Genomic DNA, 21,432 nt, shown 5'->3' on the forward strand with positions numbered 1-21,432 from the left:
CCTGATAGCCGGCGCAGCGGTCTGCTCGCACGCCTCCCGTCGACCGACACGCTTGCTGGGACGACACCTGCCGATGAGAAGCGGGGACTCATGGCGGCACGTAAACGCCCATGGTTTCAATAGTGAAAACGTTCGCCTTAACATGACAGGTCTTTGTTCCAAAATACCTTGGCTCTTCATTTGTGCAACTTGTCATAAGCAGCTTGTCTTGAATTGAAGATAAAACTTACGAAGTAATATTTGTGACATATCACGTGACCATGCTCAGTTTCAAGAATTTATGCTCACTTTTGGATTTTTTGAAATTTAAGATCCAGGATTCGAAACAATATCATAACCTGCATCATGCAATAAATTTTCAAGCCGTACATCTGTCCTGTTGTATTTCTTAAGAAAGGATTTGGTCAAACATTTTGCTTAGTTAGACTTCAGACAAGTTATATATGCATAGTAAAAGGATAATCCCTCCGTACTAGTGCATTGCCTTATATATTAACTCAAGTACTAGGCACGAACAAACGGGCTCAATTCTGTGCTCATCCTGTAGTAGTAGTAGTAGTAGTAGTAGTAGTAGTAGTAGTAGTAGTAGTAGTAGTAGTAGGCAATGTAGTTGACGGGTGACCTTGACGAGCGGCGATCGAGGGAATTGAACCATGCTCGGCACGGTAGGTAACGTTGTCTAGTTACTAAAGCATCCCTCTGTTGTTCATCGGTAGTCATTATGGACCGGGGACATGAGGGGAATTTCCTAGGGCTGGAATTTTGGCCGCGAGATATTTCGACTTGAAACGCTGAGGCTCGACAGGTTGGGGTTGCCTAATGTGCGTACCATGCACGCCACAGAAGGACACGAGCCCGGGTGTTTTTTAGGATCAACACGAGCCTAGGTCTGGATATGATGGTACGCCGTTGGGTCCTACCATTCGAGAATATGAAAGGAACCTTTTAAATTGCCGAATAAATCTATGTGTATTACAATACCCATATTTTCCTTGCAAATACTATTCTCAATGTGGTACTTGATTCATGACGACTTGTTGAATTAGAGTGAGTTTGTGATATAGTGATCTCAACGTGGATTTCACATTTCATGGTATCCCTAGTAAGTTTTCCAATGCAAATTCAAATTTAAAAGATGAACAATATGGAGGTGAGAAAACTTTGTATGTATCAAGCATATGAACCACACACACAGAGAGAGACACACACGCACGAACACAACAACAATCCAATAAGTATAGTGCATCTATTTTTCCAAAACCATGCATGTATGACACGAATTCAAAAATACTCCTTCTATTTCTCAATATTAGTCTTTTAGAGAGTTCAACAAGTTACTACATACGGAGCAAAATGAGTGAATCTAGACTCTAAAATATGTCTATATACATCCGTATGTGCTAGTCCATTTGAAGCCTCTAAAAGACTAATATTTAGGAATGAAGGGAGTAAAATGTAAGACATCCATGGTCCTCAGTTCAATATTTAAAATGAGCATGAAACTGAAACATGAATATTAAGTCTAGTACTACAGTACATGCAAATGTTGTGTTTAGGCGGAGCTATGATTGTCGGGGGTCAACCCCTCGACCTTAGATAAAATTGTGGAGCTCTGTTTAGGGTTGTTTAGATTATATTTGTCCCCACCCTCCCAACCACCGATTGGTTGTGCACCCCCCACCCCTCCTCCCCGGGAGAATATCATGTGCCCCCATACCTTAGATGCTATATGCCGATACGAGTTGCTTGGAGCTTGTAGATCTGAGATATAGCAGCTCACATGATGTGTCTTAATTTTTTTGCAGGAAACCTTGATGAGTTTGAGAATTGCACACAATTTGTACAAAAACTACTTAGATGCCCTTTGATCCCATATCCAATGACCTCGAAGCTCGTATCACCGTAGCATCTAAGATGAAGGAGGACATCATATTCTCCTGTATGTAAGAATATCATGTGCTACCACACCTTAGATGCTTTGGTGATACAAGCTCTTCGGGGGCGTTGGATTTGTGACCCAACACCTCCTCGGTGGTTCGAATGGTTTTTTGCAGAAAAGCCCCAAAAGAGTTCGGCCACTGCTTACAAGCACAAAGACTACTCAGATGCCATTGCATCTCAGATCAAACGACCTCCAAGCTCGTATCACCGTAGCATCCAAGCTGCGATAGCACCTTATGTTTTCTCGCACGGGAGAGTATGAGGTGCTCCCGCACCATAGATTCTATGGTCATACGAGTTCACTGAGATCTAACGGCCCACAATAGGAGGTTTGAATGCTTTTGCAATATACAGCTGATAGAGTTTGGGAAATGCGCAGAAAGTACAAGTACTACGCATGTGCCATCTGATCACTGATCATACGACCTAGATGCTCATATCACCTTAGCGGGTAATTAAGCTATGGGGAGCACCTAATACGAGCACCGGGGAGCCGTTGGATCGAAGATGCAGCGGCACACACAAGGCCTGAATGTTTTATTTGCAAAAAAACCTTTGGAGAGTTTGGAAATCATGCATAATTACAAAGAGTACTCCCAAGCCATTGGATCTCACTTCCAACGGTGTAAAAACTCGTATCACCATAGTATCTAAGCTGCGGGGTGGATGTGATATTCTATGACACTGTCATTTTTGTTCGTAAACTTGCAAAATATGTGTAACGCGTGCCGTTACTTGTCTAACCGCGCAAAGTGCTTGTTCAAAAAACCATCCTACACTGAAATATCGGAACAACACACGGGGGTCCCACTTGTCATTAATCAAATTTGGACCTAAAACTAACAAATCTGAAAGACAAGATTCGAACTGGCAACCTGGACTACAAAGCGTAAGTCGATAGCCTGAAAAAACGAACGGTTGTTGGCTTTGTCCCATAACTTGATTTTATACAGTACTTGCATTGAGTAGAGTAGAGGGAGTGCCTCGTCAACACGTGCATGACCGTTGTCTCACTTACTGGTGGGTCCCAGGTCTGTGATCTCAATCTCTCTTCTCTCCGTCGTCTAACCTTTGCACGGGCACACACGAAGAGCGGCGCTAGCTTGCCGTGGTGTTATTACAACTAAAAAAAACTTGGAAAATAGAAGAATCACCTAGAACAAGAGACGTTGTGGCTGGTCGAGATGGAGCTAACCACATCTATCCTCCATGCCATGTTTGCATGATGAAGCTTTGTTGCTAGTGGGGTGTTTTCGACCGACTGGCTGGGTCCCGAGGTCGAACCATAGGTACTACGTCTGATACAGTATATTTTTACACGCACATTTTTCCTCCGTGTCGAGACGTGGCACACCCTACCGCGCGGTTTCGGGGTCCTCCCGGGTGGTGCAGGCATATATTCTTCCTGACGTGGGATGCCCTACCACGCGTTTTCTGGGTCCTCCTCGGTCGTAGCGCGGAAGCAAGTACATAAGTCGTCAAATCACGAAAGACCAGCATTCCTGCCGAGTACATAAGTGAAGCACGGTGGCTAGCTAGTTGGGCTATTTTGACCGATTAGCTAGGCCGCCGCCACATCTATTTTTTCACCCCTTTTTTTATCTACTTGCCGGCAGGTAAATTTAAATATTCATCGTGGCGTTGCTCTGGTGTTTGGGTGTGGCAGGATTTTTAATTTTTTGATTAACGGGAGTAGGCACGGTAGGATTTTTAATTTTTTGATTGACGGGAGCAGGCGCGGCAGCAATTAGTCACGATGACTCTGCTTGTAAAAACCCACTGCTCCCTGATGTGAGAAGTCGTCGACTGGTGTTTTACCGTGGTGAAAACCAAAAGTTTCCCCGCTCCTCGGTTGGCTCCCTCCGACTTCCCGTAGATTGCATTGCCTTTCAGCCGTTTCGCCCCCTTTGCTTCCTCTCCCCATTGCTTCTACCTGGTGCCATGGCGGCGCAGCAGATCACGGAGTCCGAGGTGAGGCGCCTGACACAGGAGCTCCATGCCAAGGATGTGGAGCTCAGGGCCAAGGAAGTGGAGCTCCGTGAGCTCAAGGAGGAGAGGAGTGCCATGCTCCTCCGTTATGTGCGCGAGTTCACGGAGCTTCAAAAGCGGCAGGTGTCCACCACAAAGATGCTCGAGGCGTCGGCGACGTTGCTGCAGAAAGCGGGAGATATGATAGGCCGTCAGGGGAGCCGGCTGGAGCGTGAGCGGGCCGATCGTGACGAGGTCCAGGATCGCCTCAGCCACTTGGTGAACCAAGTTGCCATGCACGTGTTGCGGCTGCGCGATGCCTACCGTCGTGCCAGCGTGGCGATGCCGGCCGTCGGGATAAACCCGTTCGACCACCCAGTCAACTTCAACGAGCTGCGGCTTCCTGACCTGGTCTCCTTCTTCACCTATATCTCCGAGGAGCTGAGCCGTCTCCGCGTGATGGTGGGGGCTGAGCTGGACAAGGAGGGGTTGCGGGCTGCCGTCGCCATTGCCGGGTGAATCCTTTCAGGGCTCCGTCACCGGAATCCATTCGTGCCATTGGACACTGTCTTTGACGAGCTGGCTCCCGTCGACCGGGAGCGGGCTCTGCGGGTGGTTGCACCCTGCATCAGCAACGTCATGCGCCTTGAGAAGTAGAGGGACTTCAGTGGTGTTTAGGCGCCCTCTGCAAGGGCATGTCCATGTCTCGACGCAACATCACCGTTGGATCAAACTCAGATGGTGCGGATCAATCACTGTAGCACAAAGCGCATGGGTGTGTTTGGTTGCATTCTCATCTCAATATAGTTGTTTCCTCTTCGTGTATTTTTGTCAACCTACTAGCGTGGACTCATGCACCCTTCATGCACTCTGCCAAACACCCAAAAGTGGGTCGAGAAGGGAACTTTTGCTCCCATCCCGTGCACCCTTCATACACCCTATCTAACACTATTCGTGCTTCATATGGTTCATGTTTCGTGGAGTACTGTAGCACCGTACTCTCTGTGCGCTGTGGACCTAATTCTGTTAACATTGATCTCACCTTTCATTCTCGATCGGACAGTCGAAAAAGAGGTACTATGTTACATATAGGAGTAGTTGACATGCGCACAACATCATTTGTTATCGTCATATCTTACTACACTAGCAACAAGATTGTGTAGTACTACTGACGTACTACATGCCTAGTAGTAGGAGCACTGTGTATGTTCAAGTGGCTGCCGTGTTTCGCACTCCTCCGTCATAAGAGTGGAAATGCTTGATGTAATCATTTTTTTCTTCAGAATGAAAAACAGTGGACACGCTCTACCGTGTGAATCCTCCTCCAGCCATGCACTAAATTACTCACTTTCGCCGACGTGTAGGACAGCCAGCACCTGGGTACAGCAACCATGCACTAAATTACTCCATAGTAGAGTGACGGTAGACTACCCCGATCGAACTGCCGCATTAATGCCCAATGAGCCGTCAAATCACAAAACCCCCTCCTTTCCTGCAGTAAGTTGGACGGACGAAGCAACCATCATTTCACTCTTCTCTCTCAGCTTACTCTCTTGAAGAAAACCCCCACTCACTTTGCTTCTCTCTCATCTCGTTCCTCCTTTCACTCTTCTCTCTCAGTTTCCTCTCTTGGATGGACGCCGGAGCATCGGCCGACGTGATGTCTATGGCTCTGGCCAAAACCGTCGATGCTCATGGTACGAAGAAGCGCAATCACCCCGCCGAGACTACCGTAGACAAGCTCAAAGCCATCGCCCTGTCCAAGCCCGCCTCTCCGGGATCCCTCATTAAGCAAGTCCAGGTAATGTCTCTTGTTGACGATCTTTTTCTCGATCTTGATCGTGTTTTTTCATCTAACACGCAGTACTAGTACTGGTAGTACAACTTTCTGGGTGATCTTGCATGTGATTTTAGTGTGCCAAATGACAGTTCTAAATTCCTCTTTTGACCAAAACATGCGAGAGGTTGACACTGATTTCTTATAGATTACTTTCAACTACTCCCTCTGTCCCAAATTTCTTGTCTTAGATTTGTCTAGACAGGGATGTATCTAATACTAAAATGTGACTTGATACATCCGTATCTAGACAAATCCAAGACAAGAATTTTGGGACGGAGGGAGTACTTTATGAACATCAATGCTACCTTTGAAGAGGGTATATTTGCCTCAGTAACTTGTGTTATGGATATTGCATGTAATCCCTCTGCTCTCATGCCTTTGAAGACATGTTCTAGTGTCTTTGTTCACTCATTTCTGTGCGTATATGTAGTCATATATGGAGTATAATATCGAAAGTCATCTTATATTTCTGAACGGAGGTAGTAATAAAATATGGTTTCTGTTTGAATTAGAACTAGGTCCGTGGTGGATATGAAGTTCTCAAAGTCATGACGTGTGAACTGGAAGACCTGATGATGAGTTCTACTACTGAACTATCCAGCTGTTGTGTCCTTGTCGCCACGTGTCCTGAACTAGTGTTTTCCTGTAGCATTGTTGTCAGGCGTGTTCTCGAGGCTGTACTTGACCACAACAATTTCCTGGCTCTGCCTTCGATTATGAAGGTTGTGGTGCTTGTAAAGCTTCCCAACAAATCTAATGCGACATGTCTTCATCATCATGTTTATGAGTGGAAAGACCACTCTGTTAGGTTCTCCAAGGTTGACAAGATGGTGATGGTGCATGTAGGCATCTCACACGAAGTCCATGGCCTAGTCAGTTATGCGGGGTTCATGCCGTAGGTCGGTGGCAAGAAATAGTCTGTAGAGTTTAGTTAGTGCAACTTTGCTTGTCTGTAGTAAATACTATTGTTTAGTACTTGATTTGTGTTTGTGAACCCTGTATTGTTTATTAGTACTGCCGCTTTTGGTGTGTGGTCAGTCCTGAGAACGGTCTATGTTAATGTCTGTCCACTAAATTCAGTCTGTACATTTTGAAGTATCCAGATCATATTTTTTGTGAGGACGGTTTATCAATTATGGTTACACTCCAATATCTATATGCATTGCAGGGTTTATCGCACCCTCCAGGATTTCCAGTCCCATGGATGTTCGGTCCATATGATTTGTCACGACCTTTGGACTATCCTACTTGTGGGAGTAGGCGGGGCCCCTGCATGCCATGCGTAGTTGGACGATCAATCTTCTGTTTAGTACTTTAACATAGTGATTTCCTGGTAAGGATTCACTCGTGTCACATCAAGTAAATCTTATTGATTTACTGTCTAAATCTTATTGATTTAATGTCATGTTTTCTTTCTTTTCCTACAATTTCACGATGCATGTTTTGCCATGTGACATTCATCACAGAATAAACCATTTGGTTTGCTCTACGATGGATATTTTTGCATGTTTCACTTCTTATGTCGTGCCAGTAACGAAGGCACTGTCCATCACTTATATTACTAGAAAAAATTGGATCAGTCTGTTTTCTGTGTACAAGCTGAATCCCTATGATGAACTACAGTTTGGTTTAACAAAAACGCCACAATTAGTCCTTCTCGCGTTTAAAAGAAATGAAGAAAAAAACTGGATCATGGTCACGGATCCTAGTCAAGTTAGAAAGCTGATCATAGCAGACCAAATACGATCGCCGCTGTCTCGCACAGATCGAGCACCGGCAGTTGCTCTAGCACTGACAGCGGTAGCAGCTCAGTCTGATCCAGCTGAGGATTGGGCACCGACCGCGTTAGTGGATCAGTCTGATCTACCGGAGGATCGGGCATCGACACCAGCACCGGCTCTACACGGAGCACCATCTCCGGCAGCAGCGGCGGCTTCGGCACCTGCACCAACACTTGCACTTGCATTTGCTCCGGCCCATGCAGTTGCACCGGCAACTGACTGGGCTGCAGTTCGCACTTCATATACCAAAGTCCTTACAAAAACCGACATGTCCACCTTCTTGGTAAGCATTGGCCGCCCAAGTGCTTCGTTCTTTTTTCTTTCCATGTTGTTTCTCATGATTCACTATGTTGATCTAACTGTTTGGGTATGTCTTCTTGTTTGCAAACAGAGAATTCCTAGAGCAACGAGGGAGTCGTTCAACAATCTGGGCGACCGCGGCCAAGTTTCTCTTACCATGCGCAGCCTTGGTGTGAATGAACCTGCTCAATATACCGTAAGTACAAAGGATGGTCGCATGATGATTGATGCTAAAGGATGGTTGAGGGAGTACTGGATTAGGGGGTGTCTGGATAGCCGAACTATCACCTTTGGCCGGACTCCTGGACTATGAAGATACAAGATTGAAGACTTCGTCCCGTGTCCAGATGGGACTTTCCTTGGCGTGGAAGGCAAGCTTGGCGATACGGATATGTAGATCTCCTACCATTGTAACCGACTCTGTGTAACCCTAACCCTCTTCGGTGCCTATATAAACCGTAGGGTTTTAGTCCGTAGGACGAACAACAATCATACCATAGGCTAGCTTCTAGGGTTTAGCCTCTCTGATCTCGTGGTAGATCTACTCTTGTACTTCCCATATCATCAATATTAATCAAGCAGGAGTAGAGTTTCACCTCCATCGAGAGGGCCCGAACTGGGTAAAAACATCGTGTCCCTTGTCTCCTATTACCATCCTCCTAGACGCACAGTTCGGGACCCCCTACCCGAGATCCGCCGGTTTTGACACCGACATTGGTGCTTTCATTGAGAGTTCCTCTGTGTCGTCATCTTTAGGCCCGATGGCTCCTCCGATCATCAACAACGATGCGGTACAGGGTGAGACTTTTCTCCCCGGACAGATCTTCATATTCGGCGGCTTTGCACTGCGGGCCAATTCGCTTGGCCATCTGGAGTAGATTGAAAGCTACGCCCCTGGCCATCAGGTCAGATTTTGTCACATCCCTAGCTTCTGGTGCTGCCTAGTGTTTGCATCATGTTTAAATTTTTGAAACTTGAACTGAGGAAATTTGGAAGCCTCAAAAACTTAAATAAAAGAGGGGCAAAGAACCCTGGAAAATGCATTCAATGTTTCCAAAATGGCCTTAACTAATGTTGGTTATATTTTGGCAAGGGTTTTGCACCAAACCAAAAATAATGAACATTTTTGAGGAATATTTTGAGCACTGAATTTAAATCATTATTCTAGTTGCATTTGGAATTATATTCATAATATGTATAGAATATACTTTCAAATACCCTGGAACATTTTATGGGCATTTGGATCAGCCCATTCAGCAACATAAAAATATCCAGAGGATATTTTGTACTGTTTTTGAATCTGTTTTGATTTTTAAACAGTGGCAAAAGATTAAATAAAAGAAAAACAGAACAGAAATATAAAAAAAGAGCAGAAGCCTACCTGGGCCACCTACCTACAGCCCACCTAGCGCCCCACCTGGCCCAGCAATGCGGCTGAGGCCCAGCCCAGCTCCCCATCGTCTTCAACCTCTCCCAGTAGGCAGAGGCGTGTCGATGCGCCCGCGCCCGAGCACCACCTCCTGCTTCCACCTCCTGCTGCCCCCTCATCGCCCTGGACTCCCTCCGCGACGCCACGCGACCCCCGACGCTCTCTCACTCTCTGGTTCTCTCTCCCCCTTGCTCCTCTGCTTTCTCTCCCCATGGCCGAGCATGCCCACCGCCGCCGACGTGCACCACCGCGGCCATGGCCATCCCCGAGCCGCCCCGAGCTATCCTCGAGCTTCGCCACCTCGCTCCCTACCTCCTCACCGAGCCACACGACCGGAAGGGTCCCGAAGCGCCGCCCCGATGCTTTTCTCCTCCTCGGCCGCCGGAGATCTGCCTCGCCGCCCCGCTCGCTCCGATGCATCCCCGAGCTCGCCGTTCGCCTCGCCGCAACCGCCGTGAGCTCCTGCTCCTGCTCCCCCTCTCCGCTCCCTCTCTCGCACGCCGTAGCTGCCGCACCACATCCAACCGCACGCGCCGCCGCCCGCACTCGTCGCCGGTGATGCTCCGGTGACCATTTGGTCCCGGGCATGCGCCCAACGCGCTCCCCGCATCGCGTAGAGCCTATGTGGCACCTCGCCGCGCTCGTTTGCGCACCGCAGCCCCATCCCCACTTGCACTCGAGCTTCGGCCGCCGCCGAGCTCGTCGCCGGCACCACTCCAGCCACTCCCCGGCCGCGCCACCACCACAGTTGGATACGGACGAGCGTCCGCATCCCGAAGCTATGCTCCGCGCGCCAAACCGAGCCCTATGGGCAAAACCCGAGGCTCGCCACCGCGGCTGGCCTCGCCGGCGTCAAGCCGCCGGTGGGTTTGACCCTCTTTGACCACGGCGGGACCCCCCCTGTGTCCATGACAGGTGGGGCCGGCCTGTTAATTAGGTTAGGATTAGTGTTAACTAAAAATTAGTTAGACTAATTACACTAACACACGGGACCCACTGGTCAGGTTTGACCAGCAGCAGTGTCTGTTGACCTGCTGACGTCATAGTGACGCAATGCTGACGCAATAAGTATTTTCTGGATTTATTTTTAATTCAGGAAATTTCAGAAAATACCCCAAACTTCTAAAAATCATATAAATTCAACCGTAGCTCAGAATGAAATAATTTATATATGAAAAATGATCAGAAAAATATGAAGAATCTGTTTATGCCATGATCATGCATGTTTGAACAAGTTAACCTCACTGAATATGACAAATGATGATTAGGGCAAATTATGAAATAACATTTGGAGTTGGAGTTTAACCTTGTTTGAATTCCACTTCAATTAATTTGGCTTACAGCTGCATTAGCTCAAAAACACCAGCATATTGCCATGTCATTATCATGCATCATATTGTGCATTGCATTGATCGTGTTTCTTCTGTGTTTGCCGGTGTTGTTCCCCCTCGGTAGACGTTGTACCGACGATGTGATCGTTGACACTGATGAAGACTGAATGTTATCTTCAGAAGTGCCAGGCAAGCAAAATCCCCTTGTTCATTCCGATACAATCCTACTCTCTCGCCCTGCTCTCTTTTACTGCATTAGAACAACAACGAGTCATTTGTTACTTGCTGCGGTAGCTGAACCCCTTTATCCTCTGCATTACCTGTCATTGCCACAGTAAATAGATGAAACCCACTAGTATGAGTAGGAGTTGCTTGAGCCCTGTTGTGCCTACTCATTCATGTTTGTTTGTCATGCCTGCTACTGCTTAGAGTTGAGTCAGGTCTGATTCATCGGGAATGAATCAGAGGTGTGTGAACATGTCCTACTGTGTGTGAGTTAAGTGTGTGAACACGATTTGGTAAAAGGTATCGGTGAGAGGCCATGTAGGAGTACATGGTGGGTTGTCTCATTGAAGCCGTCCTCAGGAACTGAGTTCTGTGTTTGTGATCCATGATTCAGCTACTACCATACATTGGGCCCTGAAATATGACCCCGCTCGACTTCTTATTCACCCTAGTCCTCTCTCCAGGAGTTGCAAGTAGTTTCTGGTGTTTGTAGCTTACTGGAGGCCGTGGACAGCGCTGACCGTAGGGGTGGGCTGTGATGCGGTAGGTACGTGGCACGGTGTACCGGGCGCCCGTTTGGTGTCTCGAGAACCCTGCACACATCGTTTGGGGCTGTGAGTGAAACTCCGGCCGGATCTCCTCATGGATGGAACCCGAATAGGCGATAAACCTGGACTAGAGACTTGAGTGTTTAGGTAGGTCGTGGTCTACACCCACGTCGGCTTTCTCTTGAAGTCTGCCGAGCACATGTCGTGTGCAGACGCTAAGTGGTGGAAACATGTATGAAGAAGTACACCCCTGCAGGGTTAACATCATCTATTCGAATAGCCGTGTCCGTGGAAAAGGACTTCTGGGTTGCTTATATCAGTTCATAGACAAGTGAAAGTGGATACTCTAAAATATGCAAGATAAGCGTGAGTGGTATGGATGGCGTTCTCGTAGGGAGACGGGAGCGGTTCCATAGTGGTGTATTGGTTGGTGAATATGTGGACTCGTGTGCGCCACCTCAAAAGAGTTGCTTGCAGTCGTAGTCAGGATAGCCACCGAGTCAAAGCTGGCTTGCTGCAGTTAAACCCCACCACCCCCTTTGTTGATAATGATGCATATGTAGTTAGTTCTGATGTAAGTCTTGATGGGTACATTTGTACTCACGTTTGCCTATTTTATGTTTTGCAGAGAGACTTCAGTCTCACTAGTAGTTCCACGTGGACTTCGACGTTTAGCTTGTTACCTCAGCTACGATCTTGTGCCCTCGGCAGGATCTGGTAGATAGTCAGGCTTCTCAGCCTTTTTCATTTATAGATGTCTGTACTCAGACATGATAGCTTCCGCTTGTGTTTTGATTTGTATGCTCTGAATGTTGGGTCATGAGCCTAATGAATACTTACTTGTGTCGTAGAGTCATGTTGTGATGCCTTGTTGTATTTGCACATATCGAGCATATTGTGTGTATGATTGAAATGCTTGGTATGTGTGGGATCTGACTATCTAGTTGTTTATCCTTAGTAGCCTCTCTTACCGGGAAATGTCTCCTAGTGTTTCCACTGAGCCATGGTAGCTTGCTACTGCTCCGGAACACTTAGGCTGGCCGGCATGTGTCCTTCTTCGTTCCTGTGTCTGTCCCTTCGGGGAAATGTCACGCGATAAATACAAGAGTCCTGCTAGCCCAGTGCTACAGCCTGGATTCACTCGTTGATGACCGACACGTTCGATGCTGGGTCATGGATGCCTGTCCCTGTAAGTTTGTGCCACTTTGGGTTTACGACTAGCCATGTCAGCCCGGGCTCCTTATCATATGGATGCTAGCGACACTATCATATACGTGTGCCAAAAGGCGCAAACGGTCCCGGGCAAAGGTAAGGCGACACCCATGGGAATACCGTGAGTGAGGCCGCAAAGTGATATGAGGTGTTACATGCTAGATCGATGTGGCATTGAGTCGGGGTCCTGACAGATTTGGAAGTTCGAACTATACGGCTGACGTCCGCGGAGACTTGATCTTCGACGGGTTCGAGCCACAGTCAAGCGCGCCGCACTGTCACGATGGGCATGATCTAGCTCTACCGCCGGACAGTGCCCTGGAGGCCGCACAAGTGTCCGCTCTGACCCTTAGCTCGGAGCCGACTGCGCCGTTCGAGGACGGGTGGCTGGACACCGCCTCGGAGTCTGCCATCTCTACGGCAATTGAGCCGAACACGAACCCTGTCCTTTGCGAAGCTCGTGACTCCAAGGTGCCGGACTCCTCTCCGGACTCCGAACCTTCCGCGCCCCTGCCAATCGAATCCGATTGGGCGCCGATCATGGAGTTCACCACCGCGGACATCTTTCAGCACTCGCCCTTTGGCGACATCCTAAATTCACTAAAGTCTCTCTCTTTATCAGGAGAGCCCTGGCCGGATTATGGTCAGCAAGGCTGGGATGCGGACAACGAAGAAATTCAAAGCCCACCCACCACCCACTTCGTAGCCACTGTTGAAAGTTTAAACGACGTGCTCGATTTCGACTCCGAAGACATCGACTGTATGGACGACGATATAGGAGATAAGCATGAACCAGCACCTATAAGGCACTGGACAGCCACCTCATCTCACGATGTATACATGGTGGACACACCTAAAGGAAGCGATGACAAGGAACAACGGGACGCCACGAGGGATCATTCCCTCGAAAAGCAGTCAAAACGGTGATGTAAGCATCGCTCAAAATCCCGCCTCGACAAAGACAGCAGCCATACAGACCCAGCCATAGAGCAGGGCGAACCGGTGGACGACGAACATGCCATCGAGCAACCGTCCGAACAGGACAACCTGGATAAACAATCCATCCCCGGCGAAGATAATAGTCTGAACGATCTCACACCAGACAAGTTGCAGGAGCAGAAGAACCTCCACAAAAGGCTCGTCGCCACTGCGTGTAGCCTGAAAAAGCAGAAGCGGAAGCTCCAAACAGCGGAAGATGCGCTCAGAATCAGATGGAGCAAAGTACTCAACACCGCAGACAAATACGGCGATAGACGCCGAACAATGAGCTACCCGAAGTGAAAACTACTGCCCGAATTTGATGAGGAGGCCGTAGAGCCCCCGCAATCAAAGAACAAGGAGACCACCCGGTCGGATAGACGACCCCATGGCAAACATAGAGCGGCAAACGGCGCCGCACACAAGCCGGCACGTGACCAACACACGGATTCTCATAAAAAAGATGGCCCAGTTAGATCTATCTACGGGCCAAGAAAGCAAGCTCTAGTAAGCAATGCAACACATCAAGTATCCGAATATTACGACACACCTAAATATAGGGGTGCCGCACACCCCCTATGTTTCACCGATGAGGTTCTGGATTATGAATTTCCAACGGGATTGAAGCCCGTAAACATAGAGGCAGACGACGGAACCATTCCTAGCCTACCTAACCAGGCAGGGACTTCCCGAGGACCAAAACGAGGCTCATTGCATAGTGCGGCGATCTAAAGCCTATAAGGTCCATGAGGGAGAGCTTTACAAGAAAAGCACAACCGAAGTCCATCAAAGGTGTATCTCCGAAGAGGAAGGGCGGAATCTTCTGGCTTACATTCATGCCGGACTCGGCGGGCACCACGCTGCAGCCCGGTCCCTTGTAGGCAAGGCCTTCCGTACAGGATTTTATTGGCCGACGGCCCGGGCAGATGCTCAGGACTTAGTCCAAAGATGCGCCGGTTGCCAGCTCTTTGCTAATAAAAGCCACATGCCACCCACCGCACTCAAAACTATACCCATAACCTGGCCCTTCGCGGTCTGGGGGCTTGACATTGTTGGACCCCTTAAAGGAGGAACCCACAAGAAAAACTACCTACTGGTCTTGGTGGATAAATTCACCAAATGGATAGAGGCCAAACCTGTTAAGACGGCCGAATCCGGATCGGTGATAGACTTCATATCAGGGGTCGTACACCGTTACGGCGTCCCCCATAGCATCATCACTGATAACGGCACGAACTTTACGGCCGATGAGGTCAAAACTCTGGTGCAAAAACATGGGCATCAAGCTCGACTATGCTTCAGTCTATCACCCTCAAACTAACGGTCGAGTCGAGCAAGCAAATGGTCTAATCATGAGCGGCATCAAACCCAGATTAGTGCGGTCCCTCAAGGAATCTAACACACACTGGGTAGAGGAGCCCGACTCCGTACTCTGGGGGCTGCGGACCACTCCGAATCGCACCACCGGATTTACACCATTCTTTATGGTATACGGCGTAGAGGCAGTTCTGCCCTGTGACATAATTCATGACTCACCTCGCATGCGCATGTACAAAGAAAGAGAAGCCGAGCTCGATCGGCAGGACAGTTTGGACGCATTGGAGGAGGAGCGTGATGTGGCAAAAGCCCGTTCCGCATTCTATCAACAACAAGCTCGAAGATATCAAAGCAGAGAAGTACGGGCCAAAACTTACAACATTGGCGAGTTAGTTCAACGCCTGCTGGACAAGAAAAAGGACAAAGTCAAGCCCAAATGGAAAGGTCCCTTTATCATCGACCAAGTCCTGACCGGTGGAGCGTACCGTCTGCGAGATGCATCGGATAACCGACTCGAGCCGAACCCATGGAACGCAGCCCGTCTCCGAAGATTCTACGCCTAGCACTGGATTCTGAGTTCGTCTCCTTCCTCCGTCTATATTTTACATATTAGTCGTCTTCTGTTTCTCTCCTTCTCCCTCCTTTTCTATTACAGCCTTTGAAAGCTTGTTTGCGCATTGTTCCCACACACTTGACGCGCTATCCGCGCTCATTATACCTAGGGGCTTCTTTAACATAAGCTTATTTATACGGGCTTCATGCCCAACACATGTGTCACACTTCCGCATATACCTTTTATTCACCATTATATGCATCGATATGACTTAACTTTTGGCCAAGCTGGGTTGCCTGGCTCCTGTGCTTACCCCTACGTTCCCGATTGTTCGGCTAGGCGGTAAAGGGAGCACCTCTGCGATTGTTACTGTCAGGTCAGCCGGATGTGTACCTCAGACTGGGTGAAGCCGAAAGCTAGCGTTCTTAAGGGAATATTCGGTCGGTGAATTAGAAGACGATTTCTTACCTATTTATTTATCTGCCCCCAGATGTTTTTCTACTTTTTTCGCAGTCCGGACATACACTTTAGGGCATGCCTCCCAGGTAAAGGAACCCCTTACGGAACTATTCTCCCTGGAAGATGTTTCTTACTAACCATGTAATATAACATAACTAGTTGGGCACTTTTCTGGTAAAGCACTAATGACCCCTACGCCTGGTCTCCACGCATGCCCCGGTTCTTATATAACCGCGAAGGTATTCGGACACACTCCGGACTATTGGGTCCCGAGGTTGAAGCGAAAAGGTCCGCTATGACAAACGATCTACAATCCGGCTAGAAGGCATTTTACATGTCATCTTAAATTACATACTCAATTTGACTGATTGTATTCCTCTTCAATGCCATCTAATAGGTTGTCTAGTTTACAGTCCTGCTGGGAATACTTTGCGGCCAACTCTACTTGGCCGTACACTAAGCTCACAGGGATCTCCTTCCCATCGGGCCCCACAGGTCCGACCTCGGCCATGTGGTTTGGGTCAGCCTTCGTGTACCGCGTCTTCACCATGGCCCATGCCTCCCTGGCGCCTTGACGGCAGACCAATATCTTCCATAATCGGAAGCGCCGCTGCGCTCCCTGAAGCCTCTCTGCAAGCTCTCCAAGGCCTTTGGGCAGGGAAACAGATGGCCACAAGGCCTGGGCGACGCCTTTCATCACCCGCCGAACTCGTTCGTGCAGTTGCAAGAGCTCGGGAAGAAGGTCACCTGTAGAACCAGGCATTTCCTCTGCAGGACGGCATGTGAGCATACCTACAGATATACCTCTGTTAGTCGACTTCCTCGCCGAACTCTTTTTCAAAGTTCGTTCAAGCACTTACTAAAAATGTCGTGTCGAAGCCGACGATTCTCCTTAACGGAGTCAGACAGCTGGGCACGAACATCCTTTAGTTCCTCACCCAGCTGGTTGTTGGCATCTTGGAGATTATTTTTCTCTTGCCTCACCCTTGTAAGAACATTCTCGCCGGCCTTTAGCCGGCGCATGAGCTGTTGCTTATCCAGATCTATCCCAGCGCCATCTGCAATATTATTGTCAGACTTATACACACGCCACACTTCACAAATTACTTATCTTTTGAAGCATATATTACCAGAGGGGGTCTCTTTGGCTTCCCCCGCTGCGGCTAGTGCGGCCTCAAGTTGGGCTTTGCACTCCTCCAGCTCCTGGGACAGTTGGGTATTCTTTTCTGTAAGATCCTGCACAATAAATGATCCTTAAATCAGTTATTCTAACTATTTCAAGTCTCGGGGGCTACTGGCATATATAACTGTCAGTTTTTCTCACCCATATGTCTTTTACATACTGCTCCATGGCTCTGGCTAGACCATTTTGAGCGGCACGGAGGTGCGCATCTCCCGAATTGAAGGCATCCAATGCCTCTGGGGAGAAACATGCGTCACGAAGAACTGTCCGGCGACGCCTGTGATTCATGGCACTCTCCACCTCGGAATTGGTGGCAGATAACCTATCGGCATCCTCTGTCGGAGGAGCATCCGATGCATGCCTCATGTTCGCCTCCGCTTCTAGACCTGGCTTTGGAGCCTGGCGAGCGGAGGATTGATTGGCAACCTCTCCGGATACAGTCCGGCAAGCGCTCTTCTTCCTGAAAAAGCACGAGCGTTAGTATGCCTCCCGTGAATAAAACCTGGGATTAAGATGACACGCCATACCGTTACACCGGCGTTTCAATCTGGACTGCACTTCTTTTCAGCCTGTTGGGCCTTGCTGTCCCTTGTTGACTAGCCGTCGCAGGCTCGGGCTTCCGCCTCAAGGACTTCCCCTGCGAAACACCATTGGTATACGGTGATCAAAAACAAGCACGGATGGGTCATTTTCAAAGCATTGGGACTTCGGTCTCAGTTACCTGCGAGGCTGGAAGTATTCCAGGATAATCGGCCGTAATGGCGACCAAGGCATTATCGATGCTCAGTTGGTGAAATACCCCATCGATCAGCTCCACCTATATGTCCGGATCCTCTTGGGAGGTCGAATCGAGGAACCGTTCCGGATCCTCGGGTTGTGGAGGCGGGCTGCTTATATCCTTTACGGCCCGGCACAGTTCCTGCGCCGAAATCACAAAATGAGATACTTGACTATGGGAGTATGGATGGGATAGGCAAAAATAAATGTCCGCTTACCCAGCTTGGAGGATTGTACATAGGAAATCCGTCCTGTGGATTGACGCGGAGAAATTCCTCCTCTTCTCCCTTGTACAATGCGGACAAGATCTTCATCAGATCAGCGACCGATCCCGGCCCCTTACGGCCGCAGCGGGTGGCATCATCCTCCCCGTTGAAATCCCACATGGGGTGGCCTCTATACTGGAGCGGCTGCACCCCCCGCATAATGCATGTGGCCATGACCCCGATCATGGTCAGTCCGGAATGAGCTAACAACCTTATTCGGCTCATCAGGTAAAGGACGTCTCTGTCATTTTCCTTCTGAGGGCTCCATGGACGCCAGCTTAGGCATTTCTTCAAAGGAGCGTTATTGAACTCAGGGTGGCCGATCTGAACAGGGTCCGGCAGGGGGACATCTTCTATATAAAACCATTCTGAAGGCCGGTCTTCGGACGCCTTCTTCGGTGTTCCGGATAGATATCCGGTCCCGGCAATGCGCCATAGTTTAGCTCTGCCCACTTGATATATTGACCCCTCTTGAGAACGGGGTACAAGGCAGAACAGCTTCTTCCACAGTGCAAAATGAGCCTCGATGCCCAAAAACAGCTCGCAAAGGGCCACGAAGCCCGCAATATGCAAAATGGAGGCAGGTGTAAGGTTGTGCAACTGGAGGCCATAGAACTCCAGGAGCCCCCGGAGAAACAGATGAATTGGAAATCCGAGCCCTCTTATCAAATAAGAGACAAGGCATACCCGCTCTCCTTTGGAGGGGCTGGGGACGCTCTCCGCTTGCTTTCCGCCCTTATAGGTGGCGAGTCCGGCTCGAACCGGAACCATGAAGGCTGGGGGAAGAAATCCCTTGGTTTGGAGCGTCACTAACTCGCTGTGCGGGACGGAGCATCTCTCCCAATCTCCAGGCTGACGGCTAGGAGGGCGAGAGGAGGAGCCGCGACGACTGTCCATGATGGAATGGATTTCTGTCACTTCCGCTCTGATGAATGCTCGCAAGGGAGGATGGTGTGATTTGGATCTAGATCCTCGTCTCTTTTATAGGCAGCTCATTTGCGCAGCTAGGGGGGTAAATGTAAAAATATCCTGGCTTTTCGCATTCGTTCAACATGTGGAGATGGCCATTACTGGGCGTGGAAGCCGAGGAGCGCAATATTTACAAGAAGCCGGACGCTATTCAACAGGTACACAGGATTTGGAGAAGAACCCGCCTTGCAATGTCGAAGACAATATGCGCGCCGGACTCATCGTCATTAAAGCCTGGTTTAGGGGCTACTGAGGGAGTCGTGGATTAGGGGGTGTCTGGATAGCCGAACTATCACCTTTGGCCGGACTCCTGGACTATGAAGATACAAGATTGAAGACTTCGTCCCGTGTCCGGATGGAACTTTCCTTGGCGTGGAAGGCAAGCTTGGCGATACGGATGTGTAGATCTCCTACCATTGTAACCGACTCTGTGTAACCCTAACCCTCTTCGGTGCATATATAAACTAGAGGGTTTTAGTCCGTAGGACGAACAACAATCATACCATAGGCTAGCTTCTAGGGTTTAGCCTCTCTGATCTCGTGGTATATCTACTCTTGTACTACCCATATCATCAATATTAATCAAGCAGGAGTAGGGTTTTACCTCCATTGAGAGGGCCCGAACCTGGGTAAAAACATCTTGTCCCTTGTCTCCTGTTACCATCTGCCTAGACGCACAGTTCAGAACCCCCTACCCGAGATCCGCCGGTTTTGACACCGACAATGGTCAAGGTTCAAATCTAAATCATATCTTGCGGTAGGGATGATGTCAAAATCAAACTTTCCCGGCAAGGAGAGCTGGTCCAAATCAACTTTGAAATTCTTCAGTAGCAGCACGCAACTGCCGAACTGATCTATCCTCTGAGAGATTTTGATGTAATAATCTGGCATGGTGAAACAAGTGTCCTGTGTGTATAAGTAGTACGACAGTATTATTTATCACATGGTATATCGTTGATAGAATTGCAACTCTGATTGCTGGTTAGGAACTGTCGTTCGATTTCATTCCAACAGCTGCCGTGCTTTATTCAATTTTGTGTATTCGCCTTGCGATAGCATCTAAAACCAGCGCCGTACCGATCGCTTGCAATATAAAGCGTTGAGGTAGAACACATGGCCCCCCAAACATGCAGGGTCGGCCTGCGGCCCAAAGTCCAGAACCGTGAGCCTATCTGAGTATTATATTCTCAGCTGAACCCCCATAAAAAAGCTGAACCCCCATAATGCCCGTGCGCTGCAGAGGGAGTATATTTCTCGGCAAGGTGAGCCTGTGATAGAAAATATTTGTATATTTCTTTACTGAGGGAGTATCTCTCTGTCAAAAAATATATTTATGTGTAACTAGTTACTCCTGTCTTTCTACTTCCTTATGTTGATATGTGGGGCAACCGGCACCGGGGTCCATGTGCCATATGCACAAATTAGAGTGCACAACTTCACGGTATACACACCCTGGTCGTAGCGCCGCAGTAATGCCCAATGAGCCGTCAAATCACAACCCCCCCCCCTTCTAGCTTTAGCAGTAAGCTGGACGGACGAAGCAGCAATATTTCACTCGGCCTGAATCCCCTTCTCCCTCATCTGCTTGTTCAGAGAAAACCCCCGCTCGGCGATTGCATAGGGTTTTCTCATGGAGAACCAGGTACGAATTCTTCATCCATCCCCGATAAATCCAAGTCCCTTGGTCACAGGTAATCCTAGGATGGCAGCCGCCGCCGTTGATGCATTTTTCTTTGTACTGAATCTAGTGTGATTCAGTTGCAGTGCCCAAAGTGCGAGTACCCTACAGATTTCTGCGCCTTCGGCGAGACGCCACACTTGTTCCTTCTCATCCTAACACAACATTTTGAAACATGCACAGTATGTTCCTAGAATCCTCTTTTCTATCCGGGAGGGTGGTTTTTTTTAACATGTTGTGTTCTCATATTATTTTTCCTGCAGTGTATTATTTGCTCTGCCATAACACATGTACTCAAGATGCTCGGCCTTGCCATAACTGAATACACTAGTTTAATGGTCATAGTGAAGACAAGCCATGGATATTACTTCTGAGTTGGGTTCATGAACCAAGAAGATCGCTGCTTTTTTTATGGCCGAACTTGGATAAACTTTCTCAAGTGTTACAGACTGAAAGTTGGCGCACGAATGTTGATGGAAATAGCAGAACCTGGTCTCATATTCACTGCGATCTTCCACCCTGACGTCATTCCAATTCTTCATCCATGTTAGTTTTTTATCTTGTTCTTGCTTGTTGCCTCGGTTACTTCTCAATCAACCTATTCTGTCTAATTAATCACAATTTAACTTTAGAAGTAGCAACAAATCTCTCACGAAGATGCTACTTCTAACTAATAT

The sequence above is a fragment of the Triticum dicoccoides genome, chromosome 2B (genome assembly GCF_002162155.2).
Source record: "Triticum dicoccoides isolate Atlit2015 ecotype Zavitan chromosome 2B, WEW_v2.0, whole genome shotgun sequence".
NCBI classification, from domain to species: Eukaryota; Viridiplantae; Streptophyta; class Magnoliopsida; order Poales; family Poaceae; genus Triticum; species Triticum dicoccoides.